A 15,019-nucleotide genomic window follows, 5' to 3' on the forward strand; every position below is an offset into this window, starting at 1 on the left:
GTTAGAAAAGGAATACGGGAAATACTAATCTTCCTGATGCAGCTGTCAAGAAAACAATTCCAAAAGATTCATCACAGCTGGGTCCACTTCTGGTAGAGTTATTTGTTTTACACAAATTGGAGTGAACATTTCTTTTACATTCACTCTGGGAACTCTTCTTTAGAAATAAAGAACTAAACTCTTATTTAGAAATAAACCTATATTGAAATAAAAATTTGCTAGATATAATCTTCTTTAGTGTGACATCAGAAAGGAAGTAGGCGCCAAGTAAAAACATCTAGGAGGTGGGATAACAGCAGATACAATTCCCATATTGCAATGATAATCAGTTTTCCTGGAACAAAAAGACTTTATTAAAAAAAAATCTCTCTCTTAGAGAGTTGTAGTAGGCTTTAAAATAAGGAGTTGTGCATTACAGTCATATAATTTTTGTAATGCATGTTATGTTTCAGTATTACATATAGATATAGATATATAGAGATATCTGTCTGTACCTTTAGAGGTTCATCAAACATTCCTAACAATTTTTCCTTAATACACAGTTAGAGTATATTACTGTATATGGTTAAAGCCATAAGAGATGATATTCTTTTTAATTATTTGGATATACAAAATAATTATGTATAGAACAGATAAATTCGTTAAAACCTACTTTGAAAATACAAATAGTTGATTATATCTACTGTGCAGTAATTGGTTCTTAATAAATTTGGAAAAATTTTTGAAAGAAAAGGGATTTGTCAGTGAGATCATCAAAGTAAGTCACATACACCAATACAGCGGTGTCCTTTAAGTGTACAGACAGATGCCAAAGTACAAGGCTAAAGAAATATAATTTTATGTGCTATATTAAAATAAAAAAAAATGTTAGAGACAATGTTGAAGACATAATGCCCCTCCTCATGATTTGTAGGGAAAGAAATATTACTATTTATACTCCCTCCCAGCTGTGACTAAAATGCAAGATACTCTTCCTTGCTATTAAATATTTCTAACTTAATGCAAAAAGTGTCCAGTGTCACTGCAAACAACATTGAAATCCCACTAACGCTATAAATACATATTACACAAAAAATAAGTTAACTTTAAAACGAGCTCATGTTCAAAATAAGAATCTCCAAATGCTTGCTTTCTATGTCATAATCCTTCTGTTAATCTTGATTTAAGCTATACGTGAACAACTATATAAGAAATTTAAAACTCATGTGGGAACACAATTATAAAATACTTAAATGTAAGAAGGCAAAATATCTGTTGAATGTAGAAATCTCCTTTGCATTTTATAAAATAAGTTAGTGCATGATTTTTTACGTTCATAAAAGTGATAATATCAAATACCAATAATAAAAATTCTACCAAAAAATACATCGTTTTGTAAAAAAAAATCTTTTTTTTTCAACAAAATGGAAAATAAATACACTTTTGATTGTTCAGATATGCCAGGAACGCTTACTACATTTTAGGAAAATTAATTAATTTAATTCATGTAATGACTTTGTCTCATAAGTAGCTCCACTTTGCAGATGAGGATACTAAAGGAAAAAGAAGTTAAGGTACTTCACTAGAGCTATATAATCCCTCTTTGGTAGTCCCAGGATTCAAAACCAGGACTGGAGCTCCAGAACCCAACTTCTGCTCACTATGCTGTATTATCCCTGTTTTATAATGGACTTTTTGTAAATCAATATGATTCAAATATCCCAAAAGAAGAAGTAAGCAGATCCCTGGTAAGCCTCAGGAATATGGAAGTAACATCACAGAAATATAGAAAACATGGAAGTTCATAGAAGACTCAGTATAAGCCAGCTATCTGATACATCCAGCAACAAACCTAAATACAAGACCTAAGAAAACATTAAACTTATGTTTAACTCCAAACAAAGTTATAGAAATACACTAAATCTATTAATTTCCTCTGAATCAACTTTTCTAAGTATTAATTACACTGGCTTCAAGCAGCAGTGCATTCTTGAGGGAAAGATGACCATTAGGCAAGAGCACAATGAGCCGTGATGATTTTTAGGGCTCCCCTCTGAAAGGCAATTTTCTCTATTGCCAAGACATGGTAGAGGTTTTCGGCCATGTTCAAACCTGCATATATGCTAAAGTAATTTAGGAACCCAATGTCAAATAATTTGAAATTTGAATGGTAGATTAAATATTAAGGGAACTAAAGTTAATGGAAATTTTATAGTTTTCTGTTGTCTTTGTTTCTTTGTATTTTTAATAATGTAGGTACATTCACACCACCGTTTTTTTCCATTGTTTTTACTGTTTTAGGACCCACCTGACTGAACAGATATCTATAACTTTAGGCATTTATTTAAATTGTTGCTTTTATAAAATTAGAATTAATATCTTATATGAAGCACTGAAAAATTTTGAAGACATTATCTGTGTTCCTTTACTAGGACTTATTTTGATGTCTATTGTTAAAAGCCACTAATGATTGTGACCTACAGCAGCTTATAGATAATAGTTATTTTTTAGGTGAGATCATTTGGGGAAAAATCTAAATTAATACAATAATTTTAATCTAAAAACTTAACTTTTTAATTTTTAATCTAAGTTTATTTTAATGCTTCATGATCATAGTCAATATATTGTATCTAAGTATGAAATATGAATTACATTGGCCAAGGAAGATTTTTATTGAAGTAGAATTTTCAAAAGCAAACACAAGGGGCGCCTCGGTGGCTCAGGCATTAAGCATCTGCCTTCTGCTCAGGTCATGATCCCAGGGTCCTGGGATCAAGTCTTCATCAGGCTCCCTGCGGAGTGTGCTTCTCCCTCTGCCTCTGCCTCTCTGTCTCTCTGCTTGTCATGAATAAATAAATAAAATATATTTTTTTTTTTAAGATTTTATTTATTTATTAGGGAGAGAGAGATAGCACAAGCAGGGGGAGCAGCAGAGGCAGAGGGAGAAGCAGGCTCCCCGCCGAGCAGGGAGCCGGATGCGGGACTCGATCCCAGGACCCTGGGATCATGACCTGAGCCGAAGGCAGACGCTTAACTGACTGAGCCACCCAGGCGTCCCAAATAAATAAAATCTTTAAAAAAATTAAAATAAAATAAAAATAAAAGCGCAAACACAGGTAATCATGATTTTTAGAAAAAGGATAGAGTAATTGATTAAAGTCTACACACACAAAATCCTTTCCAGGTTCTGTTCCTCTGCATTTTTCTAAGTAATGCAAATATACTGACTTAAACTTTCACTTCTTTTTGCTAGGCACAAAATGCTATTTAAGTGATGGCGCTAACAAAGATTTAAGAGTACATTCCACAAAAAGCATCCTATCAAATGAAGGTTGTCAGCAAGCAATTTCATGTATTGTATGGCTCAAGTGGTCATTAGAACATTGCACTAAATATACATGGTTAGCTTTTCTTCTCATTCTCATCAAATTTCTTTAACGTTATAAATTTTTTAATCCATATTTTTCTTTTTATATCACAATTATTTATAAAGGAAAACCCAACATATTTTTCTTTCTTTTTATTTTATTTTTTTCAAGTTTTATTTAATTTCTAGTTAGTTAACATCTCTCTTTTTTAAATTACTTGTTTTAACATATATTGGACAATAGTTATAAGCTTGTAGCTTCCAAAGAAGCCTAGGCTTAAAGAGAAGGTAACATTTCAGTTGGAAAAGTGAGAAAAGAAAAAGTACCCTATGAAACACCAACTTTTTCAAGAGATCTAAGGATGGTGTAAATTACAATTGTGTTAGGTGGCTAAAACAGACTAGGGTAAGACAAGATGGTAAACAGCATATAAAAATACCAAGGTAGATCTAGGGAAGCGTTGGGTCCCTTGGTAATTGGCAAGACTTTATCCAATAGGCTAGATATCTGTTGAGTTTAATGTTGTTTGATTTGGAAAACAAATTTTATGACTAAATTCAGCTAGTACATCTCAAAATATTCAAGAGGGTTAAATTTATGCAGTTTCATTAGAGAACACTTAAATGGCATCAATTCAAACAACTTTGTTTCATTGAACATGTTTCTGGGAGAAAATAATCGAAACATGGTTATAAAATATAGACCTTGGGGCGCCTGGGTGGCTCATTCAGTTGAGCATCCGACTCTTGGTTTCGGCTCAGGTCATGATGTCATAGGTCTTGAGATCAAGCTCTGGGCTCAGTGGGGAGTCTGCTTGAAGATTCTCTCCCTCTGCCCCTACACCAACTCACATGTGGGTATGCGTTCTCTCTCTCTCAAATAAATAAATCAATCTTTAAAAAATACATAGACTTTGCTTGAAAGGTTCAAAAAAATAAAATTTAAAAATGAACAAATAGGGGCATCTGGGTTGCTCAGTCAGTTAAGCCTCAGACTCTTAATTTCGGCTCAGGTCTTGATGTCAGGGTTGTGAGATGGAGCTCCATCTCGAGCTCCACACTCAGCACAGGGTCTGCTTGAGATTCTCTCTTTCTCTCTCTCAAAATAAATAAATATATCTTCTTTAAAAATGAGCAACTAAATTAATTAATTAAATAAAACACAGACCTTAGAAGACTTTGAACAATGAAAAGTATATGTCAATTATATGTTGCTGTTGTTTAACCACTTACCCTAGAATTGAATGTTTTCTTTTTACCTCTAAATCTTAACGTATTTTGATTATTTTCATTATTAAATACAAATAAATGATATATGTGTCATTTATAAGTTTTGGCAGATTTAGATATGTAGTAATTTAAAAGTTTCTGTATTTCACTGTATAAGATATTCCCCATTATTAAGATAATTATTTTAGCAAATGATGCATATCAGAATAAAACAATGTGGAAGTACAAATAATAATTACAAATAATTTCCCATTCCTGATTGAAAACCAACATTTTATTTGTAACCATCAGCACTGTGTGATTTAAAGTAGCCTTGCAATTACGCTCATCAAACATCTCTTCCTGAATTGTGGTCCCTGGGTTTTTCCTAGATGACCATTCCTATTTTAACTTTTTGTTTTATGGCCCAGTTGAGCAGTTCGGTTTCAGAATCTATTATGCTTTTCAGATATCCCTATGAATAATTTAATTTTAAAATGCATTTTGATTTTTAAAAATGCAAATTCAACCTAATTTGAAAACTGACTTACTCAAAAAAAAAAAAAAAATGGGACAGGTAAGGAGATTCTCATGTGAGGATCACTTGTTCAAATCTCTGCCTATCATTAGCTATTATTATCAGCTAGAAATTCATAAAAATATGGCATGCACGATATCCTTACACTTTTAATTCCACTTTTCTACCATTGCTTAACCCAGAAACATCTCATGTACTTTTCATTCAGCCCAGTCGTGTCTAAATGCATTATGTCTGCTAGACTCTTCTAGAAATTTCAATAATTTCTCTCATAAAAAAATACTTTCAGAGATTCTTTCTCAAATTTTCATAAATACACAAGGATATTTTATGGGAAAATCAGTTTACTAAAACGAATGACACATCTGTTTTAAGTTTAAATTTATTTAAAATAATTTGTATTTTTTATTTTTCAGATCTGAGGGTTTAAAATAAGAATGTTACTTCTGAGATGTCATTCCACTATAACAATTAACATGATAATATCATGATATGTAATAAAAATTACAATTTTAAAAACATCATATACAAAATATTAATTCTCCTTTTGGCCAAATTTTTCCTTCATGTATAATCATAAAAATTTGTCTTTGCTTTATGTTTAATTTTATGTTCATTTTCCCTTGATCATTAAGTGTATCAACGCAGGAAAATGTCATTTGTGTTTTGCTAGCATTATCTTAGCACTTAGCAGGGATGCAGTGTATGTTAATTTATCTACAAACACCATGTAATATTTGCATCAAATTAGAGATACTTAAAATCATGACACTTGACAAAAGAAAGAGCATGAAATCACTTTGAAGTAAACCCAAACATACAGTTGTCTGACAAGTTTGTGACCAAATGTAATTAATCTTGGAAATGGTCAGCTACTGAAAGGCACAGTTTCCTCTATTTCTGGTATTTCAGTCATTGACTCATAAAATAAATCATAGTAACAATTTAGAGTATATATTACAGATATTGGTAGATCATCTTTCAATATTGCTATCCTCTCCAGAAACAGGTGTCAGAAAACTAAGGTAATTTGCTAACTATAGATACACTTGCTCAAATGTCAGTCATTAATTTATTGTATTACTACTATGTATGGCAAGAATTGGCTGATTAATGCTCATTCTGATTGCCACAGAATGCTCTACAGAGTCAGGTCATAATTTCTAATTTACATAAATTTGCCCGGCAGTTTAGTGTAAACTCTGCTTCCTGGTTACAAATATATATAAAATTAATAACTCTGGAAACTTCTTCAGAGAGGTGTGTAGATTATGTATGGACACATGCAACAGAGATTTGCAAGTTCAGGGTAATTTTCCCTGGAACACTGATGATTGAGAAAAAACTAAAGTGTGATTATAACAGGATACAAAAAGTTCCCCAGGAAATGGTGCATGGCTCAGTAAGAGAACATTTTAAAAGCACTGTGTATCAGTGATAAAAAGAGCAAAGGAGAGCATACTGTAGAAGGGGCAGAACAGGTAGGAAAGGATCTGGGTCCCACCCAGAAAGCAATGGGAAGACTTGAATGGTAAATAATGGATTGGGGAAGGAGAAGAAACACTCCGTTGTGCTATTTTAATAGATTACTTTGTCTTCAGGGAGAGAAATGCATTTGGAGGGCAAGAATGTGGGTTTTGTCAGGTCATTTGGAGAAGACTTCAGATAGAGATTAAGATAGTTGGAATCTTGTTGGAGTAAAATAAAGGGAATGGATACATTAACATCTAGTTGATTGATAAAATAGTAAGTAGTTTTTTGACTTTGGGGGGGTGATTTAGACAATGTCTGAGTTTAGCTATTTTTAGAAGTTGCTGTGCTGGGGCACCTGGGTGGCTCAGTCGGTTAAACCTCTCCCTTCAGCTCAGGTCGTGATCTCAGGGTCCTGGTCCGGAGCTCCACGTTGGCCTCCCTGCTCAGCGGGGAGTCTGCTTCTCCCTCTCCCTCTGCCCACCCCCACTCATGTGCGCTCTCTCTCTTTCGCTCTCTCTCTGTCTCTCTCTTGCAAATAAATAATTTTTTTTAAGTTGCTATGCTTATCATTTACAGATTAAGAAAACTACCTTTGAATTTTTCACCCCAAAGCACTGTAGATTAAGTTGTTTTTAAAAATCTATTTCAGTGGCACCTGGGTGTCTCAGTCAGTTAAGCTTCAGACTCGATTTCTGCTCAGGTCATTATCTCAGTGGCCTGGGCTCGATCATGCATCAAACTCTGTGCTCAGTGGGGAGTCTGTTTGAGATTCTCTCTCTCCCTTTACATCGTGTGTTCTCCTTCTCTCTCTCTCAAATAAATAAATAAATCTTTTTTAAAAAAATCTATTTTATATTATTTGAGTAAAATAACATAATGGACCATTATGCAAAATAAAGTTGTAAGTTCTTTTTAAAACTTATGTTCTAAAATACACTCAGTTTTCACGAAAAAATAATCCCCTCGTTGTTTCAAAAATTATGCATGAATTTCAGGCTTAACAAAAACATAGTTCTAATATGGCATTCTCTCCTTTTAAAAATTAGATTTATACATTATATATGTTCATTTAAAATTTTTAAAATTAGGTTTATACATTATAAGTGAACATATTAAGTGCACTTTTGGGTAGGTAAATTTAGTAATGTGCTGTTATTTTTAAGGTAGCAAAGATGTCTTACAAAGGACAGTTTTCCTTTAAATGTGTGTTTGTGTGTATATAGTGTGTATATAAGAAATGAATATACATACATAAATATATACATATATAACTACATATACACAAACACATACATATGTATTTAAATCCAATTTAAAATTCAGACTTTGAAACTGTCCTTGTGCTTGAACTTTGTGTAGTGCTTATTTCATCCTAAAGCAGTGAACCTTATGATGATTTAAAAATTAATTAATAATCTAAGTAAGTTCATTATCATTTAAGATCTATTTTAGCTACACACTTTAATGTTCTGTTTTTGTTGCAGGGCTATTTAGACACAGCCATTCATGGATAATAAGTCATTTATTCCTCATTAAATGTTAGGATGGATGTAGATATTCATTACAGCTAGACAACAGACTCATTTAACTGCATACAGTACATGATTATATACCACACCAGTGACTAGAATGCAAATTCTATTTCACATTAGCTTCATTTTTAGCCGAAGCATTTGCCAATAACTCAGATAGTCTCTTTTATAGCTGATTGTTTCCTTTTAGCTTTTATGCCAGAAAATCTCCAAGTTTTTATTTTTAAAAAGGAAAAAATAAAGGGAAAAAAGAGGAGGAAAAAACCCAAATGTTGTAGACAGACTAAAGCATGTAATTTAGAATGATAGTTCTCTGTGCGGTGACTCACATGTTCTCTTAAAATTTGTCTTTGAAACCATGTTCTCCCCTGTTTGGAAATTTATGCCCTAGTCAGCTTAACCTTAAACCAGATGAATTTTAGCTTTTAAATGCAGAAGACCTTAGCAAATCATCATAGAACTGGTCACAGTTGCAAACTTTATTTGAGCCTACAGTGAAATTCAGGAATTTACCACCTTCCTTCTACAAATAATGGAATACCACTTTACATTACATGAAAGTATATTAAAAATTTCTCATGATGTTGAATTTTTTTTTCTGTATAGCAATAAATCCATCCTCTAAAAATCAATGGCAAATCATTTCGTTAATACTATATGCCTAGGACGGGCGCCTGGGTGGCTCAGTTGGTTAAGCGACTGCCTTCGGCTCAGGTCATGATCCTGGAGTCCCTGGATCGAGTCCCGCATCGGGCTCCCTGCTCGGCAGGGAGCCTGCTTCTCCCTATGACCCTCACCCCTCTCATGTGCTGTCTCTCTCTCTGTCTCAAATAAATAAATAAAATCTTTAAAAAAAAAAAAAAAAAATACTATATGCCTAGGAGATAGGCAACATTAAGGTTACAAAACATGGATTTGGAAATATTTTATCCATTGTGTAGGATATACCCTTGCTGGAGTAACACACTTTATAAATAGTCGTGGTAGCATATGTGTAATTAAATTTTAACTTCTATCATACTGGGTATTTAATACAACTAATGTGTGGTTTGCAAAATCATCAAAGAGAATAAGTCTTAAGAAAACTTCAGAGTGAAAATGATATTAAAATATAGGTTGAAAAAACATAGATAAAATACAGGTTGAAAGTTATATAAAATAGGCAAAAAAATAACAGGGCAATCCAGATAAACAATAGCCACAATATGTGCCAAGTTAAGGATGCACTATAGTCAGGTAAACAAGATAACTGGAAGAGCCTGATGATAGTGATTTGTTTTATGGTAGATTTAGACAAAGAAATAAATGGAATTTCAAGATCCCTTCACCTAACATGACTACTTTTTAATAAAATGGGAAAAAATATTTTCAGATCTAATTATTTTACCAACCTTAAGAAAGAAGTGATAGTAAGGGACATTATATATTTTTAAAAATATCAAACTTCATGTCAAATACAGTTCATCAACAGAAATCTATATGTACTTTACTAGCAATTCATTCTACATTGAAACATTATGAAAATGTATTTTTAAAGTATGCTGCACTAAATTGAATAAGCTATAATAGAGTCACCTTATTTAAATATTCACTTAATTTACAAAATGATCTCGTCAATGCACATTGCATATCACTATGTTGGCTGATAAAAGAGAGGGGAAGTATGGAGCGCATCATCCTTCTAGTTCCCTTAACTCCTGAAAGACAGCTAAATTATCCCATTCGCTTTCTTACTAATCCCAGAAACATTTCAGAGATTTTCTCAATGCAACTACTGACAGCTATTAACTAAATGAGCAGATATGCACCTGAACTGGATCTGTACACTATGTCTGGTTTTAGACATTTATCCAGACTAAAATAAAGAAGTAAATAATCCAAAAAATCATTTTTATTCCAAAATATGAATTGTGATTCTCCATTGTTCTTTATCTCCACGGTTGCATATTATGTGGTCTCCATACGATCTCCATAGAGCAATTTGAATTTTTTATTTCCATTAAGTAAAATACACATATCAAAATGAAAGTCCAAGTTGACCAGTGAGTGCAATATTAAAAGTCTTGAAGTCTTCACATCCTTTGATAGGTCCTGTCCCCCAGAGCAATCTACCTTTGCCTATTTCAATTGTTTGAAAGTTTGCTTCTTTTCTTCTAATATGCTACTACCCTATTTCTTGAATCATCAAACTTAAACAAAATTAATTGAAATGTCCATCTGATAAAGTGATGAATTCTCACATATTCTCTTCTAGTACTTTTTTTCATTTATCAATTTAATGTTTTGTTCATTAGATTTTATCCCAGTGTGCAATGTAGGATATAGATATAACTTTATTTTATTTTTTCCAACTGGTTAGTCAGTTGTCACATCACACTTCAGAGAATAATTTATCTTTTCTGCATTGGATTGAGATTTCCTAAATTTCCAAAATAGTTTAGCTCTAGTCCTGGATTTTTCATTCTACTCCATTGATCTTTGCATCTACATTCATGGATATCATGCTACTCTAATTATTGCTACTTAAAATTTAATCTGACTGAATGCTTTCTCAGCTTATTTCTATTAAAATTCATCTTAAAAAATAAAAAAATAAAATTCATCTTGTCTAGCCCATGGATGCATGATTTTTATATACATGTTATTAAACTATATATAAACTACATGTTGAAAACTGCACAAATCTTAACTATAAGAGAATGATAATTTTCACAACATACACACTCCGTATAATACCATCAGATCAAAAAATGGTTTATTACCGACCAAATGTCTTTTCTACACTAACCTCTGCTTACACTAACCTCTGTTCTCTCAACTATCACCATTAATTATTTTTGCCTGTTTTTGAATAATAAATTAATGCAGAGATAGAAATGTCTGGCAAGTTTTGCCCAACATAATGGTTGCAAGATCCATTCATGCTGTTGCTCCGGGAAGTAGTTCATTCATTTTCATTTTATGAATATACAACAATGTATTTATAAATTATATTGCTTATGAACATTTGCATAATTTGCACTTTGAGGCTTTTAAAAATATGGCTTCTGTGTGCAGTCTTGGCATATCTATTTGCGTAGAAATATATGCATTTATGTTCCATATATCTAACTTGTTTTACTTGGTCATGGGTATTTATATGTTCGTCTTTAGTGGATATGCAGCCAAACAGTTTTCCAAGTGCATGCGTTGATGTGTACTTCTAGCAGTGTATGAAAGATGCACTTGCTCAATATCTTTAAGACCTGGTATTTACATCCTTCATTTCTATCCATTTTTGGATTTGAGCCAAGAGCTGTAGTAATCCTTTATTATCCTCCTAATGTCCATGAGATTAGTAATCAGGACCTGTTTCATTTCTAATATTAATTATTATTTAGTGTCTCCTTTTTTTTCTTTGCATAGCCTGGTTAGATATTTATAAATTTCATTGATCTCTTGAGAGGTACATATTTTAGTTTCGTTAATATTCACTATTGTTGTTGTTTTCATTTTTATTCATTCTTTTATTATTTATTTTCTTTTGCTTGCTTTAGGCTTAACTTCTTTAGCCTAAGATGGGTCTTAGGTTATTCATTTCAGATATTTCTTCATTAACAAAATATATTTTTAGGTGTTATAAATCTTCTAATACTGATTTCACTGCATTCCACAAATTTAGACCTGTTGTATTTTTAGTTTCATTTAGTTCAAAATATTTGTTAAGTTCTCCTGACACCATTATTATTTACAGATGTGTTATTTAATTTCCTAGTATTTGGAGAATTTTCCAGTTACCTTTCTGTTATTGACACCTATTAAGGGAAGCCTACTAAGAAAGAGTGTGTGTCTTGCAGCACTTTCAGCTGTATCCCCAGAAGCATTGCTAATGTGGTAGTAGAGTAAGCACTGGTGGAGCAGGGGAGGTAGCCTGCAATCTTATGATTAATTCTCAGTCTTTTACTGGACTGTGCTGTGGAGATTTAACTTTAACAAGTCTTCATAGCTCTTTACTCCTCCACCCCTCCTTTTAGATTAGAGAGAAAGGCTAGAGGGGAGTGGTACCAGATAAATAAATGTCCATTCCCCATGAGGGATATGTGTCTCATAAAGTTTTTTCTCATTTAGATCAGGTCTTTGGAATATTCCCCTGTTAAATCAAGTCATAATGCTTTTACTGGAATCTAAACTGATTTTTTATAAGAAACTTTTATATTCTTGCCTAAGTTAATTATTACATTCTTAAGGTCCTTATTGATATTTAGAGGTATATTTTTACAATTTAAATTTTCTAGGTGATTAAAGATAATGCTATTGGTATTTGCAACCTCTTGCTTCATTTGGAAAATTTGCCCAACTTTTTTATTTGTTTCATTGGGTGTGTTGATTTTCTAATTAAGATACTACTCTTAACAAGTAAGGGCAGTGCATCCTTCCTCTTGTAAGCCTCACAATGTTTTACTTTTTTTTAATTACAAATACCTCCAATGCAAATAATTCAATAGTAGTGGACACTCTTTTCTTGCTCCCAAAAAATGCATCTGATATCTCCAATAAGTATGTTCACTGTCATTTTTTGTTTATAAATATTAACAATTTAAAATTTTTCTTTCAATCTTTACTTGGTAAATATTTTAAATCACAAGTGTTAAATTCATCAAATAATTTACATCATTTGAGATTACCATATGCCTGTGCATTGTCAATTGATTCTTTGACTTTTATGCTTAGGTTTTCTTTTTTTTTTTTTTTTTAAGATTTTATTTATTTATTTGACAGAGAGAGACACAGCAAGAGAGGGTACACAAGCAGGGGGAGTGGGAGAGGGAGAAACAGGCTTCCCCCGGAGCAGGAAACCCGATTCGGGGCTCGATCTCAGAATCTTGGGATCATGACCTGAGCCGAAGGCAGCCACTTAACCGACTGAGCCACCCTATCCTTAGGTTTTCTGTTGGGAAAAGAGCCTTATATTTCCAGGATAAATATTACTTGATCATGTTTTATTATTTAATACAATGTCAAATTCAGAATACATTGTTTGTAAATTAAATTGAATCAGAACGCCTAAGTGAAATGGGCTTCTAATTTTCTTTTATTATAATCTATGTAAGACAATACAACTTTTTAATCAGATTTTTCTAGTTCTCTAGTGTACACTGAATTCATGCTAGATTTTCATACAGCCTTCAAGTTAGAACTTCACATGCTTTGTGTTCCTAGGTTAATATTTTTATTCTATGTTTTCTTTTCTTGATTATTTTGGATAGTAGATATATTCAGAATTAATTCACATTGGAACAGTCAATGAATTATATAATAAAACTGTTGTTAAACTTAACTAAGGCCAGCCCGTAAGCTGTTAACTGTGCATTTTCCCTTTTACATAAATGGATAAGGAAGCTACAGATATCTAACCTAGTTGTGAAAGCAAACAATTTCTGAGCTATACATTAGTCTTAGGATTTGAAACAAGTGAGGGAACAACAGATGCCTCAAGATTAATCAACACTTAAGATTCTCCATAGTAGGGGCACCTGGGTGGTTCAGTTGGTTAAGCGACTGCCTTTGGCTCAGATCATGATCCTGGAGTCCCAGGATCGAGTCCCGCATTGGGCTCCCTGCTCAGCAGGGAGTCTGCTTCTCCTGCTGACTTTCCCCCCTTTCATGCTCTCTATCATTCTCTCTCCCTCAATAAATAAATAAAAATCTTTAATTTAAAAAAAAAAAGATTCTCCATAGTATAGCTAACATGGAAAATCTCATCAATATGTATTTCCCATCAACTGGGGGTGCTGGTCAAATTGAGTGGCATAGTGATTGGCAATCCCCACTCAAATATTTATTCTTGGAGATTTGTATGTCTTCCTGTACCTATTTTTTTCTGCCCTACTTTACCCATATGGAAGATAACAGAATCATGTTCTCTAATTCTTTTGTAAATGTGATGAAATGATTTGGTTAAGAATGTAATATAAATGCAATCTAGATAATGCAATGGGACAAACCCAAAGCTATATCCAATAAAACAGTATTGATACCTAAAATATTGTCACTGACAGGCAGCAAGAAATGAATTTTATTCCATATGAGACTAGTACTTCAAATAGTTTTCTTTATAAAGATTATATTTATGCATTAATCTCAGGTGGCATAAAAAAGTAAAAAGTTGTAAAAACCACCAATTGCACTTTCTAGTAAAGGCAATCTTAATAATAACTTCTTAAAAAAATGTTGGAGGCAATGGAAATAAAGACCCTTGATTCTAGTTCTATAGATTACTTGATGTTATGTTGTACTACACAACTTTTATCTGGTAAATACTCTCAGGAAATTCAGTGAGAAAAAAATCATCTGATTATGTGGGAAATAATATATGATGACTGTTAAAAATGTATTTATAATAATTAATTTTTACTGAGCTACTACTGAAAAAATGGAAACACACACAAACTGAATTCAATCTGTTATGTTTTAATTAATTCATCTTTTTTCAGACAAATTTTTCCCCTTTATACGTCATTTACCAATTTTCTCTTTAAAATTTGTACTTACATTCTGAAAATATTTAAAATGTCTTACTTGCTGTTTCTGATTTGCAAACCAAATAAAAATGTGCAAATATTTCATTTGTGTAAATTCATTCTTAGTAGAAATATTTTTAGAGATTTATTAGATACCAAAGTAAAATTTTGGCTGATAATGTATGTTTCATCTACTCCTTTTGCCTTATCAACATATAGGAAAGCAGTAAGCTTACTTCTGCTTTGAAATATACTTTTCCAAAAACTCCAACAAGAAGTCAGTCTGAGGCTTGGGTCATTGTTGGTATCAACTATAATCTTGTAATGAGCTACAAAATTGATGCAGTGGAGAATTTATATGGTGAAAACATATATATTTGTTGCCCAGACATTTGTTGACACTACAAAAATGACAAAAAAA

This window comes from Phoca vitulina, unplaced genomic scaffold, assembly GCF_004348235.1.
Source record: "Phoca vitulina isolate PV1807 unplaced genomic scaffold, GSC_HSeal_1.0 scaffold17, whole genome shotgun sequence".
In the NCBI taxonomy this organism is placed as follows: domain Eukaryota; kingdom Metazoa; phylum Chordata; class Mammalia; order Carnivora; family Phocidae; genus Phoca; species Phoca vitulina.